We start from the raw sequence: 21,580 nt of genomic DNA, 5'->3' as shown, positions 1-21,580 counted from the left end.
ATCTTACCTTGTACCTTCCTTACCAAACTGATGCCTGAAGGGATCAGCTTAGCCACAGTTAGGCAGCTGGCGAGTAGAGGAGTTGAGATGGGAAACCATAAACCATGGGCTCCTGGGTCCCAGGTACAGCGAGAACAGGGACACAGAAAGCACTTAAGGGCAGGTGAGCCCCAGGATTCACCCTTCATCTTCAGCACTGGGGGTGCACAGTCAAGCTGGTCCTGGGCCCAGGGAGCTTGCCTGAGGCTCCGCCAAGTTTGAGAAAGTGAATTATTAATCAAAGCCCGTGCTGTGAGATTTCAAAAGCAGACTGGGTCCCTGCAGTGGTCCTCCTCGGAGCTGCCTTCCTGCACGTAAATATCCTCCCTCCTCATTGCTCACTGGAGATTTTCTTTTCCTTGCTCTATTTTTTTTTTTTTTTTTTGCTTCTGTTTAAAATTAATTCCACAACACTGAATAACCTTCCCCCACAAGGTTGGAGTTAATCAGGCTGAATTTATTAAGATCTTTACAATTAAATGAGCTCATAGCAGGAGGAGGAAAGTTACCTTATTATCCCATTTTAAGAGCTTGAATAATTTCAGTCCCTAACTTACTGTCGACCATCAGTGATTTCCGTTGTAGTTGTCAATGACTTTAGAGGGCACCGGACCATGGTCTTCTCCGTGTCTCCCATCCCTGATGTGGGGAGAAGCGTGCTCAGAGCAGTGAGTCATTGCAGAGAAGCCAGGACGACGAAGGGTTTGTGGTTTAGTGTGGAGGGACCCTGTCTTGGTTTTGTAGACAGAACTTAGGTTCAAAAGGGGTCATCAAGAAGGGATGACTTTCTTCTGAGAGTTTATCTCTTGAGGGGAACTGTCTGCCTTGCCCTGGATCCCTGCCCCCTGCAGCTCCCCTCCAGCTCTTCTCTCCTCTTGGCAGGGACCCCTTACCTGTCACATACAAGCTTAGAGGGACCCAGATTGCCAGAGCTTTCAGCAGCCCTGAAGAAGGGACTCGGGCCAGAAATGGCCCTGCTGCTGGTCTCAGTCATACTTAGACCCCCCCCCACCTTGTTTTTTCCTGAAGGTCTGAACTTGACATTTCACCCTGTACTCTGGGATACACATAAAGGTCTGGAAGTTTGCTGCTTTGGTGTTGCCCATCTCATTCACCAGAACCCACAACCCATGATCCATGGGATTGATTGTGATTGGTGGGGCTGACACTTGTTTGGATTTCTGAACATCACTCTCACTCAGCTGCCTTATGGACAGGCTCTTTCAGCTTGTGGGATTCACAACTCTCTGTGTCTGAGGCCTATTACAAATTGAATTGGGGCTTCCCTGATGGCTCAGATGGTAAATAATCTTCCTGCTATGCGGGAGACCCAGGTTTGATCCCTGGGTCAGAAAGATCCCCTGGAGAAGGAAATGGCAATCCACTCCAGTATTCTTGCCTAGGAAATCCGATGGACAGAGGAGAGTGGCGGGCTACAGTCCATGAGTCACAAAAGTGTTGGACACGACTTAGTGACCAAACAACAACAAAACAACAAGACACCATTTACTGCCAACTTCATATATATGGTCCCACCTCCTCTAAATGTTATTAACACGGGGAGTGGTTCCATTGACATGCCATTCAGGAAGTGGTAGAAAAACAGTGCAGCCCTATGTGAGATCTTAACCCTAGCTGGTTTTGAATTGATCTTGAACTTCCAGGATAATTCTCATTAGATCATGTCATGTTATCTTTTTGAACAGATTTTTGGATTCAATTGGTAATATTTTGTTAAAGACTTTTGCATCCAAAACACGGGTCTGTGGGACACTGGTCTGTAGTTTCCTTTTCTTGTAATTTCTTTAACTGACTTAAAGTATTAGGATAATGCTGGTCTCATATAATGAGTTAGAATCTTCCTTCCTCTTTTTTGGAAGAGGGTTTAGGTTCATGTTCTCCGATTCTGATTTCAGGCTGTTTATATCGCTTTTGATTTTCTGTCTGCAAGTTCTATTGATTACTGAGAGAGTGGTGAGGTTTCCAGCTGTAATGCTGGATTTGTCTCTTCCTCCTTACAGTTCTATCAATTTTTGCTTTATTTATTTTGAAGTTCTGTTGTTAAGGGCCTACACATTAAGAAGTATTTTTTAAGAAAAAATATGTGTGGGAGTTCAGTCACTTTAGCCATGTCTGACTCTTTGAGACCCCATCGACTGTAGCCCATCAGGCTCTGTCCATGGGATTTTCTGGGTAAAAACAGTGGAGCAGATTGCCATGCCTGCCTCCAGGACATCTTCCTGAACTAGGGATTGAACCCCAGGCCCCTGCATCTCCTGCATTGTAGGCAGATTCTTTACCACTGAGCCACCAGGGAAGCCCTTTGAATATGAAGTGTCTCTTTTTATTCTTGGTATATTCCTTGTTCTGAAGTCTACTTGTCTTAATATAGTCACTCCAACTTTCTTTTGATTCATTTTCACATGATGTGTTTCCATTCTTTTCTTTTTATTCTATTTATGATTTTATACTTAGTGTGTGTGTATTCGTAGGTAGCACAGAACTGGATCTGGCCTTTGTTCATCAAACCTGACCTTTATTTATTTATTTTTTTGCTTTATCCCGTTTTACTTTCTAGATTCTGTTTTATCCTTCACATTGGGGGAAATGGCACCATCTACTACTTCAGTGATTGTCTTAAATTTTTAGTACATTTACTTCACCAAAGTTCGAAGTTAATTAGTATCTTTACCCTTCTTCAAAACAATAGAAAGATTTTGGAATCATAATCTCTATCTACTCTCCTATAGTCAACTGACATTTCTTTTTTTAAATTGAGTTTCTTAGACTATTTATATTTAATTCAAATACTGATCTAGTTGTGTTTAATATACATATTTAAATATATGGTTTTGCTAGTTTTTCTCTTTTCTTCTTTTGCTTTTTCAAAACACCTGATTTTATCCTAAGAACACCTTACATTTAAAAATCTATTTCAGCCTGAAAACAAACATGCTGGAGCTCCGGGATGAGGAGCAGGAGCCAGACATGAAAGAGGAGGAGGACACGGGGGTCTTTGTTTCCCAGGCGGCATTTCATTTGCTGAGCAGCTCTGAACAATCCTGTCTTCATATAACAGACTTTACTCTGATCCACCCTTGATAAAATTCAATCACCTTCTGTAAAGAATGTAGAGCATGTAATTTCCTGTGGCTGTGAGCTAATGATGGAGGAGGAGGAGCCATTTCCACCAGTGGCCTCAGCATCTTCAGAAACAACCCAAAGAATGCTGGGTGCTGATTAAACAGGCTGAGGCTCACTAAGAACTCTGCACTGTCGTTTAAATATTACATCAGGTTCAGGAGGAAATAAAGCTGAAGGAAAAAGGCTCTGACGAATCTTGCTGGTTGCTTGCTATTTGTTACATCTTTTTTTTGTTTGTTTTCCTTATTCCCTTTTTTCTGCTTTCTTTTGGATCAGTTGGGTATTTTTCATAATTCATTTTTATCTCCACTCTTGGTTTATTTGTTTCATTTCCCTTTCGCTTTTTAACGATGGCTTTGGGGGTTATAATATATGTCTTTAGCTTTGCCACAGTCTCTATACATACTTCCGTTTCCTCACTCCCGTTTTTGCCTTGATGCTATAGTTGACATATATCTTACTTCTACATATGCGATAAACCCCAGATACATTATGACTGCTTTTGCTTCAACAGTCAATTATATTTTAAAGCAATGTAAAAATCAGTTTAAAAATATCATAAAAGACATTTATCCACATTTTTACACTTTTTGTTGTACTTCATTTCTTTGTATAAATCCAAATTTCCATCTGGTATTTTAGTCCTTTTGAAGGACTCCCTTTAAAGCTTCTTGTGGTATAAGTCTGCTCCAGTATATTCTTTCAGCTTTCATTTTTCTGAAAATTTTTGATTTCACCTTCATTTCTTGAAGACATTCTGGCTTGACTTGAAATTCTAGGTTGACAGTTTTTTCCAGTGGTACTTTAAAGTTGTCACTCCATTTTCTTCTGGCTTGCATCATTTCCCTCTTCTGCCGAATTCTTGTATTTGTTTTTCTGTACGTAATGTTTCCCTTTTTCTCTATCTTCAAGATGTTCTTTTTCTTTCCGATGTTTAGAATTTCAGCAATTTGATTATGAAATGTCTAGGTGTCTGTGCCTGAGTGTGTATCCAAATATGCACACACGTGTGTGTGTGCGGTTATTTATTCTGCTTGTTCTTCAATTTTCTTGCGTCTATGCTTCGCTGTGCTGTGCTTAGCCATTCATTCAGTCATGTCTGACTCTTTGCAACCCCATGGACTATAGCCTGCCAGGCTCCTCTGTCCATGGGGAATCTCCAGGCAAGAATACCAGAGAGGGTTGTCATGCCCCCTTCCAGGGAATCTTCCCCACCCAGGGACTGGACGTAGGTCTCGCACATTGCAGGTGGATTCTTTACAATCTGAGCCACCAGGGAAGTCCTATGGTTTGCTATATTTCATTACTTTTGGAAAATCCTTAGCCATTATTCCTTCAGATAATTTCTCCCATACCCCCCCTCTTCTTGGACTATAATTACATAGATGTTAGACTGTTTGGGGGCTTCCTTGGTGGCTCAGATGGTCAATAATTGGCCCACAATGCAGGAAACCTGGATTCAATCCCTGGGTGGGGAAGAGTCCCTGGAGAGGGAATGGCTACCCACTTCAGTATTTTTGCCTGGGAATCCCATGGACAGGGGAGCCTATTGGTCTACAGTCCACAGGGTCACATAGAGTTGGACATGACTGAGCAACTAACACTACTCTGCACGTGGACCTCAGGGATGGGATATTATCAACAGTCCTGCTCTTCCCTCTGTGGCAGCCAAATACTGTTCTGTGTCTAAGGCTGACACAGGACCCTTTGCTCCCCCAGCACTAGCAGACCTATGCTTTGTATCAGAGCAAGACCCTGGGTCTGGGAGTGTTTCCTCCCCCTTCCCCAAGGACAAGACGACTTCTGCTTCTACCTCTTTCCCCCAAAGAAAACTGTCTTTGCTTAAGCCTTGGGAGCAGGAGGACTTCTTTTACTCTCCCAGGATCTCAAAACATTTGCTTTGAGAGAGAAGGGTCTGGGGGAGTGAAAGGGGTGGGTTTTGTCTGTGACCCAACTGCAGTTGAGCATCAGCTGTATGCCTATCCCTCCTATTCCAACCTCCCCACATTTCCTCCCTGCTTCTAGTCTTTCTCATGAGCACACTGCCCAGACCCCTAGGGAAAAGTTTGCAAGGAAATGCAAACTTCCCTTGTGCTATTGCCGTTGTTCACTCACCAAGTTGTGAGCACGCCAGGCTTCCCTGTCACCATCTCCCGGAGTTTGTGCAAACTCATGTCCATTGAGTCGGTGATGCCATCCAACTATCTCATCCTCTGTCACCCCCTTCTCCTCCTGCCCTCAATCTTTCCTAGCGTGAGGGTCTTTTGTAAGCCTACGCCAAACCTTTAAAAGTTCATGACAATTTTAGCTGGTTTCTTCTTACCTACTTTTGGGGTAGTTACATCCCTTCCACCTGCATTCTGAAGGTGAAACATTCCATGTGGTCACTCCTCGAAGGAGCTTGCTATGCTTTGGCACTCAGATCGCTTGGCTGCCTTAGGAGCTCAGTTCTCCGATGGGCTCCACAAAAGTCATGATTTTGTAGTTTATCTGGGTTGTTTGCATAATGAGGATGGAAGTGACACGTCTGGGGGGATTTCTACGTTCACTTCTATGTTCAAAATGGAAGTAGGACTCCCTAAATACATTAAGTCTGAAGTGACCTGGGGACATTCATGTACAGAAAGCAGTTGAAAATATGGGTCTGGAAAGCAAAATAGAGCTTCTTCTAGTTTGTCTATGGCCGCAGAACAAACCACTCAATACATAGTAGCCCAAAGCACAGTTTAGCTCGTGAATCCATAATTTAGGCAGAGTTTGGTGAGGAAGGCTTGCCTGTGCTCCATGTGGCATCAGCTAGGTTGGCTCAATGGGGGGTCAGAAAATTCATCTTCAATATGGCTACTCTCTCATGTAGGTGGCAGGTGGGCTCAGACTGTTGCCTGGATCTTAGCTACATCTGAAGCCTGGGGGGTCTCAATTCCTTTCCATGTAAGTTTCTCCTCGAGGATCTTGTCACAGAATGCCTGTGCTTCCTTACAGCATGATGATGAGTTCCAAGAGCAAACGTCTCCTAGGGGAATCATGTGAAAGCCATTATGACCTACCCTTGGAAGTCACATAGCAACAAACCCTTCCGCATTTAAGGGGAGGGAACATGGAACCCACCACAGAATGGAAGAGCATCAAAATCAGATTATAAGAAGGGCATGTGAAATGTGAGATACTGGACAAACTATTTTCAGAAAGCATGATCTGCCTTATGACTAAGATTTAGAAGCAGGCTGGTGAGGACTGGGCATTGCCTGCATATTAGAAAATCCACTGGGAAGTCTTGGAATCATCTTTGGCTCATATGAGAGAAACTTGGGATAGAATGGAGAGGATTCTGAGATCATGAGTTCTCTGCTTTCAAAAAGGTCACTTCGCATCCGAGAAGATTAAAACAAATGTGACGTGGTGGAGCACAGCGGTGCCTGAAGTGGACGGCATGGGTTTGAATCCCAGCTCCACTCTTTATTGCCTGAGTGACTTTGGACCTCATCTCTTCTGTCAAGTGGGGAAAATGGTTTCTACTTCCTAGAACTGTCATAATGTGAAGTATCAAATGAGATACTTCATATTAAAGGTCTTAGCTTAGTACTTGGTTTATAACGAGAGCATAATGTGTGTTATTCCTATAAATAATGTAGACCAACACAGAAGAATCCTGATTCAAATGGGAGGCTGTGATTTCACATTGGCTACTGTTGGAGCTTTCAAATAAATTTTCATGATTTTGAGTTCTGAAGAAAGATATCTGAGTACATATTTCTTGACTAATAACAATAGAATCTGGCATCCTGTGAACATTTTCTGTGCTTTAGCCTTGAAGTTCAATCTCTCTCACTAGTAGCTAAAGGAACCCATAGAAGGAAATGGATGCTCAGAGAAGAAATGTTGATCTATGGCCAGGAAGTGGTGGAGAAGGAATTCAAGCTACTGGTCAGGGAGACGGTCTGACGCTAGTGAGCAAACTTTCCCCCTAACCTAGGAGGACCCGCTGGGAAGAACAAAGACAAAACACCGCTGGTGGCTCTCTCTGAAGATTTTCACCTGTCATTAATTATCTATCCTAACGCTTCAGGTTTGCAGCCTCAACTGAGAAATGCAAGATTATTCCAAGTTATCACTTTTGTTAATAATGATCAAAAGTCTCCTGCAATGTTTAATGAGATTCTTCGGAGAGACAATTACCAAGGCATTGATAGCTGAGAATAATTCATTACATGCTAATGATAAAAGCGGAATCCGCCTTAATAAAAAGTTTATAACTTCCAGCTTTAAAATGTCGGACTCTGCCCCTTCTCCTTTATTGCTCTGAGCTTCCTCCAAAAGCAGAAAAGATCTTGAGGCCCCGCTTTTTGGAGTTGGGGGACAGCGGTGACAGGAGTCACTTCGGAGGGGTAGCTCCATGGTTTCCTGGAAGTCCTCTGTTTTTTTGTTTTTAAAGCATGAAGACAGAGGCTTCACTCTCTCAGAGCACTTGAAATTTTGAGCACTCACTTCGTGTATAAGTTTGTTGTTTTCTCTCATTGCTCCTCCCATGTGTGCAGAGAGCAATATATACAGTGGGCGGCATGGAAAGGCAAGGAGACCTGGCTGCAATCCCACCTCTGCCGGTAAACCCTTGGGGGTCCTAATTCCCTGGTCTGATACCGGCACTCCCAGTGTGATAACAAGAATCCACTGTGTCAATCAATGGGCACTGCGGTGGTCTTGTGAATTGGGATGTGCTATTCAGAAGTTAAGGGTTTCCCAAGTGGCTCCGTGGTAAAGAATCTGCCTGCCAGTGTAGAAGACATGGGTTTCATCCCTGGGTCAGGAAGATCCCCTGGAGGAGGAAATGGCAACCCACTCCAGGATTCTTGCCTGAAAAATTCTATCGACAGAGGAGCCTGGTGGGCTACAGGCCATGGCATCGCAATCAGCTGGGCACAGTTGAGCATCTAACACACACACATTTAGAAGTCATGTGCTTCCTGGGTGGCTTCGTGGGTGAAGAATCCAGCTGCATTGTAGGAGATGCAGGAGACGTGGATTTGATCTCTGGGTTGGGAAGATCCCCTGGAGAAGGGAATAGCAACCCACTCCAGTATTCTTGCCTGGAGAATCCCATGGACAGCCTGGTGGGCTATAGTTGCAAAGAGTCAGACATGACTTAGTGACTATACGCAACAATTCAGAAGTTATCCCGGAGAGCAAGGTGTTCTGTGGGGTAGGGAGAGGTGGGTGGTAGAATGTACCAGCAGGCACTGATTCTACAGTGGCTCTGCTCTCTCCCATTCCACATGCGCTTGAACTTTTGCATTATCATGAGACTGAGTGATAGGCCCTGTGCCACCCAAAGGCCTGCAGGGTGGATGGTGCTCGAGGTGGGGAGGTGGTTCTGTGACCTGTTAGGCACCTGGAGCTTGAACTGGCAGCAGGCGTTCTCATAGTGGCAACTGCTTTAACAGCAGACGGGTTTGTAGCGGGTCTTGTAAACAGGCTGGCCAGAGGAATGGGGGAGCCATATGTGAACATCCACAATCTAAGCCTCTGGTTCCACCAAAGCCAGCTTCAGCCTCAGGCTTGTAACCAAGGAGAAGGCGGGGATGCCCAGGCCCAGCCGTCACACCAAGATGCACACCTGGGGCTGAGGCCTGGTTTATCTACGTACTCAGCATGTGATCACTGTCTTCCGTGGTCACTTGTCTTCCATGATCAAACCCATATATATTGGGCTTAACATACCAATCTGTATACTGGGTCAACTCTTTGCGACTCCATGGACTGCAGCACGCCAGGCTTCCCTGTCCTTCACCATCTCCTGGAGCTTACTCGAACTCATGTCTATTAAGTCAGTGATGTCATCCAACCATCTCGTCCTCTGTCATCCCCTTATGATCCTGCTTTCAATCTTTCCCAGCATCAGGGTCTTTTCTAATGAGCCAGCTCTTCGCATCAGGTGGCCAAAGTGTTGGTGGTTCAGTTTCAGCATCAGAGCATGCATATATTCTTTTAATACCTACTAGGTCCCAGGCTTCTCCGGAGAAGGCAATGACACCCCATTCCAGTACTCTTGCCTGGAAAATCCCATGGACCGAGGAGCCTGGAAGGCTGTAGTCCATGGGGTCGCTGAGGGTCGGACACGACTGAGCGACTTCACTTTCACTTTTCACTTTCATGCATTGGAGAAGGAAATGGCAACCCACTCCAGCGTTCTTGCCTGGAGAATCCCAGGGACGGGGGAGCCTGGTGGGCTGCCGTCTCTGGGGTCGCACAGAGTCAGACACGACTGAAGTGACTTAGCAGCAGCAGCAGGTCCCAGCCACTGGGTGGTGCTAGTTGTAAAGAACCTGCCTGCCAATGCAGGAGACATGAGACGCAGGTTCGATCCCTGGGTTGGGAAGATTCCCTGGAGAAGGGAATGGCAGCCCACTCCAGTATTCTTGCCTGGAGAATCCCATGGACAGAGGAATCTGGCAGGCTGTAGTCCATAGTGTCGCAAAGAGTTGGATACGATTGAAGCAACTTAGCATGCACACAGGTGCCAGGTGCTGCCACAGGCATTTTCTTGTAAGCTTCTTTTAAACTGCTTAATTAATATATTTAAAAAATATATTTGTTTATTTGGTTGTGCTGGGTCTTAATTGCAGCACTCAGGATCTTCGATCTTCATTGCGGAATGCGGAGTCTTTAGTTACAGTATGCAAACACTTAGTTGTTGAATGTGGGATCTAGTTCCCCAGCTAGGGATTGAACTTGAGCCCCCTGCTTTGGGAGTGTGGAGTCTAAGCCACTGGACTACCAGGCAAATCCTTGTTTAATGAATATTTAACATATGCATTGAAGTATGCAATGTGGGCTAATTCTAAATGCATACCTATAGATTTTTAGGAATGTGTCCACCATACAACCAGTGACTAGATCAAATTATAAAAATTTCCAGACCCCAATGGGACCTTTGTACTGCTTTCCTGTCAATGACAGTTAATTCCAAAACTTCTTTTCTGAAGTAACCACTATTCTGACCTCTCTTAATAGGCATTTTATTTATTTATCTATATTTTCTTATTAGTGCTTTTTAATTTTTTAAAAAATAAGCTAATTATAAAATAGTCCATGCATTCATAAATCATACAAAATAATATAATCCCCTAGATCCCAATTGCTAGATTTAATAGATTGTTAATGTTTTGCCCTATTTGTTTTTCTCTTGTCTTTTAAGTCATGTGTCTAGGTGTGAATTTTTTTTTTTTAAAGAATTTTCATCAGTTTCAAAATTCTTCTGCGGATGTATGTTTCACCAATTACAGGACATTCTTACCCATTCTCTCGATTTCATGCATTTTTTTTCGCCCTAACCTTTGTTGTGATCTATAGCACACATAGAAAAATTCACAAAACAGAAAAATATAGCTCTATAATTTATCACAAATATAATGCAAATTTATCACCCACATACCCACCACCCTATTCAAGAAATAGAGCGTTGCGGTCTCAGAAATTACCCTCAGGTCCCTTCCCGCCAAAATGAATCAGCACCTTGATGTTTATGGTGATGACTTGCTGGGTTTTCCTTGCAGTTTTACCACCCAAGGACCCAAGGATGCATTACTAAACACCAAGCTTTAATTCTATTTATTCTGCATATGTGTCATTGTTTTTGTTTTCCTAAACACGATTTTATTCTGACAATCTGTCATTCTATAAGATCAATAAACCCAGAAGCATTAATATCTTTTTTTTCCTAGTAAGCTTTTCCCCTACTGTTACTATGGCAATTACTTTTTTGAAGAGTATTTTTTTTTAAAGTAAACTTTTTATTATTATAGGATAGTTTTAGGTTTATAGAACAGTTGTGAGGGTAGAACAGAGAGTTCCAATATGCCCCATACTCAGAGTATGTTCTCTTACATTATAATGATACATTTGTTACTATGCTCACACTAATATTGCTATAGTATCATCCACTCAAGTCCATGTGGAGAAGGCACTGGCGACCCACTCCAGTACTCCTGCCTGGAAAATCCCATGGACAGAGGAGCCTGGTGGGCTGCCGTCTATGGGGTTGCACAGAGTTGGACATGACTGATGCGACTTAGCAGCAGCAGCAAGTCCATATATTATTCAGATTGTAATTTTTTTTTTTAACCAAATGTTCTTCTTCTCTTTCAGCATCCCTCCTAAGGGGTCACCTTTTACATTTAGTGATTGTATTTTCTTAGGCTCCTCTAAGCTGAGGTGATTTCTCAGACTTTCCTTGTTTTTATGACCTTAACAGTTTTGAAGAATATTGATCAGGTCTTTTGGAGAACAGACCTCAATTCCGATTTGCCTGATGTTTTTCTCTTAGTTAGACTGGAATTATGCTTTGTGGGGAAGAAGATCACAGAGGCAAAGTGCCATTCTCAGCACATCGAAACCAAGATATGTACTATCAACATGGCGCATCTCTTGTATCTGTTCATCTTGATCACCTGGCTTCAGGCAGTGTGTGTGGGCTTTCTCTGCTGTAAAGTTACTCTTTTTTTCCCCTTGCTTTCAATTTTGTACTTTTTTGAGAGGGGATCCCTATGCAGAGTCTGGACTTAAGAACTTAAGGGCTGAGTCTCTACATAAAATATTTGAAATTCTTCTGCTTGAGAGATTTGACTCATCTCCATCATTTCTGTAATTATTCAATCATTTATTTATATCAGTAGGAACTTGTGAATATTTATCTTCTGCTTGAGCTTTCACCCAGTACTACTTTATTTATTTTGTGGCTCAAATTGCACCAGGTTTGGCCATTGGGAGCTCTTTCAGATGATTTCTGTGTCCTTCTGACATATCCCCATCTTTGTGTGTACGTGCACACGTGTGTGTGTGTGTGTGTGTGTGTGTGTGTTAAGCACCTTCTTACTCTCTGGCACTATAAAATACTCCAGACTCATATATTTCCTGCCCAGTCCTGTGTATGTTGGTTGCTAAGTCGTATCTAACTCTTTGCAACCCCATGGACTGTAGCCCACCACACTCCTCTGTCCATGGAATTTTCTGGGCAAGAATACTGGAGTGAGTTGCCATTCCCTTCTTCAGAGGATCTTCCTGACCCAAGGATTGAACCTGGTCTCCTGCATTGCAGGCAGCTTCTTTACCGTCTGAGCCACCAGGGAAGACCCAGTCCTAGAATCAGCAGCCATTTCTCCAAGGAGTCCTGGTTTCTATTACATGAGAAATGTTCGCAGAAACCAAGATCTGGGGCGTGAGAGTGTTTGTTATGATTGAGATGTAGTTGCTTCTAGGTCCTCTCAGCCGACAGAAGATAAAATATGTTTATGTATGTTAATTCATGTATATACACATTTCTATCAATATTTTTATTTATAAGCTTCTGTCTCTATATTAAATGTGAGTTCATGCTGATGCCTCTGGCTCGAATCCATCACCACGTGGATTATTCTCTCTTCCTCTCCTTGCTTATCTCACTTCCCACTCTAACAGTGAGAAACCTGGCTCCCACCTTTCACCATCTGTTTACTTAGTTTTTCAATTTCAATATATAGGTATATTGGTTTCAGAATTGATAACCCACACTTCCATGGGCAATAACTTTATGAAGTAGAGTCCTTATGTACACTTTCTTTTGCCTTTAGTCTTCCAGACTCCACTTACTTCCAAAGTTAGTTAGTTTGGTCATCATCTTTTCCATCTTCTCTCTTTGGTGAGATTTTTTCTTTTGTAACATTGCATTTGTAACATTAGATTCTCTTGTCACATTCTGCATTTCATCTGGGAGTTCTCTGACCTCCTAAATGTGTGTGTGTGTGTTTTTAAATTTGTAGACATTAAATTTCATTCTCTGTGCTGCAAAGTTCCATGGGTTTTGACACACAGGGTCAGTCACACAGTATCACATTTTCATTATTAAAATATCACATAGAATAACTTCATGTAAAAATCTCATTTTTCACTTATTCAAATACCACCCCCTCCACCACATCTCTAGCAGCCAAAGATCCTTTTACTGTCTTTGGTTTTGCCTTTTCCAGAATGTCATATAATCGAAATAATTGAAATCATACAGTATGTATTTTCAGACTGGCTTGTTCAACTCAGTGATATGCATTTAAGATTCATCCATGTCTTTTGGTGGCTTGATAACTCATTCATTTTTATTGATGGATGGTATTCTATTGTATGAAAGTACCAAAGTTTGTTTATTGGATCACCTATGTACTGAAGAACATCTTGGCTGCTTTCACTTTTAGGTAATTACAGTAAAGCTTCTGTAAGCATTCACGTGCAGGGTTTTGGATGGACATATATTTCTAAAAGTCAGTCAGATAATAGCTAGGAGAGTGACTGATACATCTAATAAGTTTTATTTTGGCATAATTTTAAATTTACAGAAAAGATTCAAAGATGGTACAGAGAATTCTCATAGATTTGCTGCCCAGTTTCTTATAATATGCACATTTTAATAATCATGATATATTTATTAAAACTAAGAAATTAACATCAGTACTTGATTATTAACTAAACTCTATATTCTGTTTGGATTTGGCCAATTTTCTCTTTGATGCTCTTTTTCTGTTCCAGGATCCCATGCAGGGTTTCATGTTGCATTTACTCATCATGTTTTCTCTGGTGATGTGAACCCTGATCCCTTGTTTACAGTAATATTTGCAATAGATGTTTGTATTCACATAGACGTATGTATCCAGCACCACAGAATGGTTGTCTTTATCTCTCCCTGAACTTTATATAAAGAGATTCAGATTGTATGTGTTCCTTTCATTTAAAATTGCTTGTAACCTTCCTCTGGGGTGTAGTATATAACCATACTTCCCTTCTATAGTTGTCTACATTGGTCCATTATTTGAATATATCATGATTAATCCGTTTTACTTTTGGTGGACATCTGGACTGTTTCCAATTTGGGGGTATTAAGGAGAATGCAGCTATGGACTCTTCTTGTCTATGTCTTCTGCTAAGCACGTGGCACTGGGACTGCGTCTTTGAGCTCACACATTTATCACTCTTATTTCTGGGGGTTTTCCTTTTCCTGAATTCTGTATTTTAAGTAATTACTTTGTATTTTTCTAGCATTTCTAAATATTTATTGATGGAGGGATTTGATATTAATTTAAATCCATCATCTTGCAGAACCATAAGTATTCCATTAATTTTCACAACAACTTTCTAATATAACTGTATTATTGTTTCCATTTAATTGACTAAGAGGTTGAGAGGAAGGGGAATTCATGCAAGCTTTATATATAGGATGGATAAACAACAAGATCCTGCTGAATAGCACAGGGAACTATATTCAATATTCTGTGATGAACAATAATGGAAAAACATGAAAGATAATATATAAGTATAACTGAATCACTTCGCCGTATAGCAGAAATTAACCCAACTTTGCAAATCAACTATACTTCAATAAAAGTTTTTAAAAAGAAGGGAAATCGCAGCCTAGGGTCCTTCTGAGTAAGTGGTACAACTGGGAGGTAAACCTAGTTAACTCCATCTCCCAAATTCAGATCTTCCCCCTACTTTCCAAACTATAAAGCCCTCCCCACATCAGACCCAAAGCTGGGACCTAAACTTACATTTGTTTCCCCCCTCTGTATGCTGTTCCTCTTATGACACTGTCTTCCTGAAAATATAGGCTCATGTCAGTTCCCTCCATCACTGGCTTGGCACTCAAGGGATTTCTGCCTGACTCTGAGTGGTGGTCATGCCTTTGGCAGCCATGCAGGATGGGAGTCAGGATAATCAAGGAGAAGAAGGAGGAGGAGGAGAAGTAGGAAAAGAGGAAGAAAGAGAAGATGCTAGGCCATCATTCCCTTCTTTTTCTAGCCTAGGTAATGAAGTGCCAGGACCCCAGCACTGGCTGCTGTTCCATAAGGGGTCAAGAGTGCCATTCCCTCCTCAACCAGAGAGATGGAGAATCTAAATTCCTCTAATCCCCTCATCAGTGTCCCTGTTTAATGTGCCAACATATATTATGCTGAAAAGCCTTTGTGGCCACAGAAAGCAGCTCCTGAATGTCTCCTGGGTTGTGCTCAGGGTAGATCCTGCTCAGGAATGGATGGCTTCACACTGCATGGATATATTACAGGATGGGGCAAGTTTGCCATCATCCTAATCTTTCAGATGGGAGATCCTCATCTCCTCCCAGTCCAAGACTTTAAGTGGGTGAGGATTTTGATTCAGGATGTCTCTGTCCCTCTCTTTCTTGAAAGAGACAAGTTAGTTTTATCTTTGAAGAAACTCAGAAACACCCATAATTCTCAACTACACTGCATGGAACTAGACTGCAAATGCAGTGAAAATTGGGGAGGGGGGATAGTGTGTGGCTTGCTTTCTACAAACCTCCAAGAAAGTCAGGCAAAGTAGAGCTCCAATGATCAAAACCCATGACCCACGGCCAGGAAGAGCAAGTGAAAGTGAAAGTGTTAGTTGCTCTTTTGTGTCTGCCAACTCTTTGCAACCCCATGGACTGGAGCCTGCCAGGCTACTCTGTCCAAGGGATTTTCCAGGCAAGAATACTGGAGTGGGTAGCCATTCCCTTCTCCAGGGGATCTTCCTGACCCAGGGATTGAACCCCGGTCTCCTGCATTGCAGACAGATTCTTTACCATCTGAGCCACCCGGGAAGGTGGAGGCTGCAAGAATTTCCTAAAACCTGGTTTATACTGTGGACTGATCTCCAAGGCAGAGCCCCATAGGGAGGGAGAAACATCACCCTGGCAATTAGCAAGTTTCAAATTTCAGGGAGGCTGTGGATGACAAGCAGCCCTGAGAAGCAGCAGAGGAATAAAGGATAATCAAAATACACCAAAACCAATGTGTGACACACCAGGAGGGGTGAGAGGCGAGTGTGCAACTTTGCTATGAGCCAAGGAGATTTCCTGGTAATCTAGAGCAGAGACGTACCCTGGGGAGAGAATGAATGAGAAAGTTGACTGCAAACTCAAGTCAATCTTTCTGACAGCCCTCAGCTTACTTCCAGATTCCAATAATCCTTTCACACAGAGTCAGCTGAACAAAAACTATACCTCCTTCATTGCAGGAGGAATGATAAATAAGCAACCAAGCAACCAAACAAACAAAAACCCCAGCCTCTGTGCAAAGGAACTTTGGGAATAAAAGAAGCAAGGATGATATTAATCAAGAGATGGATGAAGAACTCCAGAAAGAATGCTTTGAAGGAGGTAAAAATGATGAGTCAGGTGTTCTCCATATGAAAAAATCAAGGAAAAGAAGACAGCAAAAGGTAGAGGATAAAAGTGAGTTGAACACCTGAGAACATAAATGATAGGGGAAAAAACCCAAATCAGTAGGGAGGAATGGGAAAAGAGAATAAATAGAAGAGAATATAAAAGCATATGCCTGGGGACATGTCCTGTCTTTGCTACTCACTAGCTGTGTGACCTTTATCAAGTGACTTGCTCTATCTGTACCTCAGTTCAGTTCAGTTCGACTTCTTGCAACCCCATGGACTGTAGCACGCCAGGCCGCCCTGTCCATCACTAACTCCCAGAGTTTCCTCAGACTCATCTCCATTGAGTCGGTGATGCCATCCAAAAATCTCATCCTCTGTTGTCCCCTTCTCCTCCTGCCTTCAATCTTTCCCACCATCAGGGTCTTTTCAAATAAGTCAGCTCTTCATATCAGGTGGCCAAAGTATTGGAGTTTCAGTTTCAACATCAGTCCTTGCAATAAATATTCAGGACTGATTTCCTTTAGGATGGACTGGTTGGATCTCCTTGCAGTCTAAGGGACTCTCAAGAGTCTTCTCCAACACCACAGTTCAAAAGCATCAATTCTTCTGCACTCAACTTTCTTTGCAGTCCAACTCTCACATCCATACATGACCACTGGAAAAACCATAGCTTTGAATAGATGGACATTTGTTGGCAAAGTAATGTCTCTGCTTTTTTATATGCTATCTAGGTTGGTCATAACTTTCCTTCCAAGGAGTAAGTGTCTTTTAATTTCATGGCTGCAATCACATCTGCAGTGATTTTGGAGCCCCCCAAAATAAAGTCTCACTGTTTCCATTGCTTCCCCCATCTATTTGCCATGAAGTGATGGGACCAGATGCCATGATCTTAGTTTCCCCAAAATTGAGTTTTAAGCCAACTTTTTCACTCTCCTCTTTCACTTTCATCAAGAGGCTCTTTAGTTCCCCTTTGCTTTCTGCCATAAAGGTGGTGTCATCTGCATATCTGAGGTTATTGATATTTCTCCTAGCAATCTTGATTCCAGCTTGTGCTTCATCCAGCCCAGCGTTTCTCATAATGTACTCTGAATATAAGTTAAATATGCAGGATATATATACACCCTTGACGTACTTCTTTTCCTATTTGGAACCAGTCTGTTGTTCCATGTCCAGTTCTATCTGTTGCTTCCTGACCTGCATACAGATTTCTCAGGAGGCAGGTCAGGTGGTCTGGTATTCCCATGTCTTTAAGAATTTTCCACAGTTTATTGTGATCCACACAGTCAAAGGCTTTGGCGTAGTCAATAAAGCAGAAGTAGATGCATTTCTGGAACTCTTTTGCTTTCTCAATGATTCAGTGGATGTTGGCAATTTGATCTCTGGCTTCTCTGCCTTTTCTAAATCCAGCTTGAACATCTGGAAGTTCACAGTTCAAGTACTGTTGAAGCCTGGCTTGGCGAATTTTGAGCATTACTTTGCTAGCGTGTGAGATGAGTGCAATTCTGTGGTAGTTTGAACATTGCCTTTCTTTGGGATTGGAATGAAAACTGACCTTTTCAGTCCTGTGGCCACTGCTGAGTTTTCCAAATTTGCTGGCATATTGAGTGCAACACTTTCACAGCATCATCTTTTAGGATTTGAAATAGCTCAGCTGGAACCTCTGTACCGCAGGTAAGGATAATAGCACCATGTCATAAAGTAGATGCCAGGATAAATATAATAAATAAATATATATAAACATAAAAACATTTGTAGAAGCATTTAGAATAGTTCCTGGTAAACAGTGAAAGTTACTCAGTTGTTCTCCTCTGTCCATAGAATTCTTCAGGTAAGAATATTGGAGTGGGTACACAGTGAGTGTTATATAATTGTTGCTATCATTATAATTATATTCATTATAATAAGAAACAAGTCAAATTAGAATCAGCAATAAGAGGGGGAAAAACTGCCAAAAACATACAGTTTTTTGGAGAAAATCAAATGCAATTAAATGAAAGAAAAGTATTTAAAAGGATTAGAGACAAGCATTAACTATAGAAGACCAAAGAGCGCAGAAAAAATTGAATAGAGACCTTTGCAGATACATATAAAAGGATTTGAGGATATATATCTTTTATCATCACTAAATTTATTTTTCATTTCAATTTGTTCTTTTTTCCTGCTTCAGTGACACCAGTAATGGAAATATCATCCATATCTATGGGAAAAAACTTGCTTAAAATAAAAACTTGAATAGGCAAATTGAAAGGATATACTCTGCCCCAAAACAAATAAAGATTAAAATACTGAGTTGGCCAAAAATTTCACTCAGGGTTTTCTGGAAGACTTTATGGAAAAACCCAAACAAACATTTTGTGTTTTGGCCAACCTAATACCTAAAATGAAGATGCATCATAGTGACATTTCTGGACTTCAAAGATAAAAAAAATTACAATGGATATTCAAGCCAAAAATACAAAACACCCAATAAAGAAGAAAATCAGACTGCTCTTGGATTTTGCACAGCATATTCAGGGCTTGAAGGCAATGGACAATGAAACTACAAAGCCCTTAGGAAAAGAAATAAGGGAAATGGGGCGGGAGTGGTGGTGGGGGAAACTTCTCACCTACTGTGAGACACTGCCTGTCACCTGGCAGGGGGCAAGGATGTGTAGCCCTCTTATAGAGAGAGACACTGATATTTAGCAACTGTTGCTGATAAAATTTCCCCAGTGTCACCTATGAAGAATTTTATTCCCTGCTAAGCTGTCACTCCGGAAAAGAGTGAGACATGATTATCATTAAACATGTAATAATTACCATAAGGTCTTCTTGGAAGAGAGTACCTTTTGGTACTTGGTACTTTGGTGCTTGGAAGAGAGTAAAATAGATGACATTTTATTACCAGCAAATCATGATAAAAGGACAAACACTGAGCAATGTTGTTAGCTCAAGTATGTGTGCCCAGTGCACAGTGAGGCCAGACAAACTGAAACATCGGAGTTTGGAGCAGAGAAAGTTTCAGTGCAGGACCATGCCAGGAGAAGAGGTATTTCTTGCCCTGAAAAGTCTCGGCTAGCTCAAGGTTTTGACAAAGCACTTTTAAAAGCCAGGTGAGGGATGCGGGTAGCAGGGTAAATAATCAGCTCATGCACAGTTCTCTGACTGGCTGATGGTGTGGTAGCAGGGTGCTGTCACAGGTGTGAACATTATCAGTCCTTAGGCTCCAGGAGAATAGTCATCAAGTAGTTTTCCCATTTGGTGAGGATTTTCACATCTGCAAAGCAACTCAGGAAATGTGCATCAAATACTATTAGCTAGGTACTTCAAAGAGGAACTAAAGCACAGGATAAGGGGGAGGGTCTGTCTTAGGACGGCCCCATGAGTTCCTGCTCGATTACAGTGTTTCTATTAAAATGTGGAGCTGATAATAAGAAAGAGAATTAAGGTGAACAATGTGCAATGTGTTATAAGCTACTGCAGTAATAATGTAATAATTTTGACACATATTGGAAAGCAAAGTGAGAGGGAAAGAAGCAGATTTCCTTGTTTTTCAAAGAAACTGGGGCTAAATGATGTGGCTTAGAGAAAGGAAGCAACTGATGGGTATATAAATATGTTTTGAAAGGTATAAAGATGACTATGGAAAGTATTCAACAACAATATGGTCATCAAAACTGGGAAATGAGATTAGATGGGAGAAAGTGGGGACATGAACCATATTTAAGTTCCCATCACTCATATACAGAGTCAAGATGATAACTCCAGGTTTAAATACTGTCTTGATCCAGCCTCCCAGGAAGCACAACCTTTGGCAAAGTCTTGGAGAATATAATGTATCAGGGATGTCAATCACCGGAAGTAGAGATGAAGGACAAAAGGGATGACACAGGAAGAAGGAAAGCCTGTAAGATTTTTTAAAATGAGACCCCATTTAAAAAATTTATGTATTATTTATTTTTGCTGTGTCTGGGTCTTGGTTGTGGCTCATGGGATCTATTGCTGTGGTGTGAAGGCTCTCTAATTGTGGAGCATGGGCTCAGTTGCCCCTAGGCATGTGGGATCTTAGGTCCTTATCTAGGGATCAAAACTGAGTCCTCTGCTTTGAAAGGTGGATTCTTCAATAATGGACCACCAAGGAAGTTCCCAGTCCATAGCATTAAAATCCAGCTGGCTGCCACTGGGTGCAAATGATTCTTTTGTCTCCTGGGACAAGGCTCAGGGAAGTCATAGAAAACTGCATGTTATGCACTGAACTGTCTTCCAACCCCTCTGAATTCATATGTTGACTTCCTGACCCCTGGTACCTCAGAATATGACTGTATTTGGATATAGGACCTTTATAGGCAATTATTTTTTTTCCTTCTATTTATTTATTTATTTTTTTTTGTAAGCTAATTACTTTACAATATTGTATTGGTTTTGCCATACATTGACATGAATCTGCCATGGGTGTACATGTGTTCCCCATCCTGAACCCCCCTCCCACCTTCCTCCCCATCCCATCCCTCTGGGTCATCCCAGTGCACCAGCCCCGAGCACCCTGTATCATGCATCAAAACTGGACTGGTGATCTGTTTCATATATGATAATATACATGTTTCAATGCCATTCTCCCAAACCATCCCACCCTCGCCCTCTCCCACAGAGTCCAAAAGACTGTTCTAATACATCTGTGTCTCTTTTGCTGTCTCGCATACAGGGTTATCATTACCATCTTTCTAAATTCCATATATATGCATGAATATACTGTATTGGTGTTTTTCTTTCTGTCTTACTTCACTCTGTATAATAGGCTCCAGTTTCATCCACCTCATTAGAACTGATTCAAATGTATTATTTTTAATGGCTGAGTAATATTCATTGTGTATATGTACCACAGCTTTCTTATCCATTCGTCTGCTGATGGACATCCAGGTTGCTTCCATGTCCTGGCTATTATAACCAGTGCTGTGATGAACATTGGGGTACACGTGTCTCTTTCAGTTCTGTAGAGGTAATTAATTTAAAATGAAGTTATATGGGTGGTCCCTGATCCATTATAGGGTCTTCCAAGGAGGTGCAGTGGTAAAGAATCTGCCTGCAATGAGGGAGACTTGCGTTGGATCTCTAGGTCAGGAATAAGCCCTGGAGAAGGAAATGGCAACCCACTCTAGTATTCTTACCTGGATAATTCCGTCCATGGTGTTCCAAAGTGTCGGACATGACTGAGCACAATATTCCATGATCCAGTATG

Source organism: Budorcas taxicolor, chromosome 19 (genome assembly GCF_023091745.1).
Source record: "Budorcas taxicolor isolate Tak-1 chromosome 19, Takin1.1, whole genome shotgun sequence".
Taxonomy (NCBI): Eukaryota; Metazoa; Chordata; class Mammalia; order Artiodactyla; family Bovidae; genus Budorcas; species Budorcas taxicolor.
Note: the sequence above shows the minus strand (reverse complement) of the source record.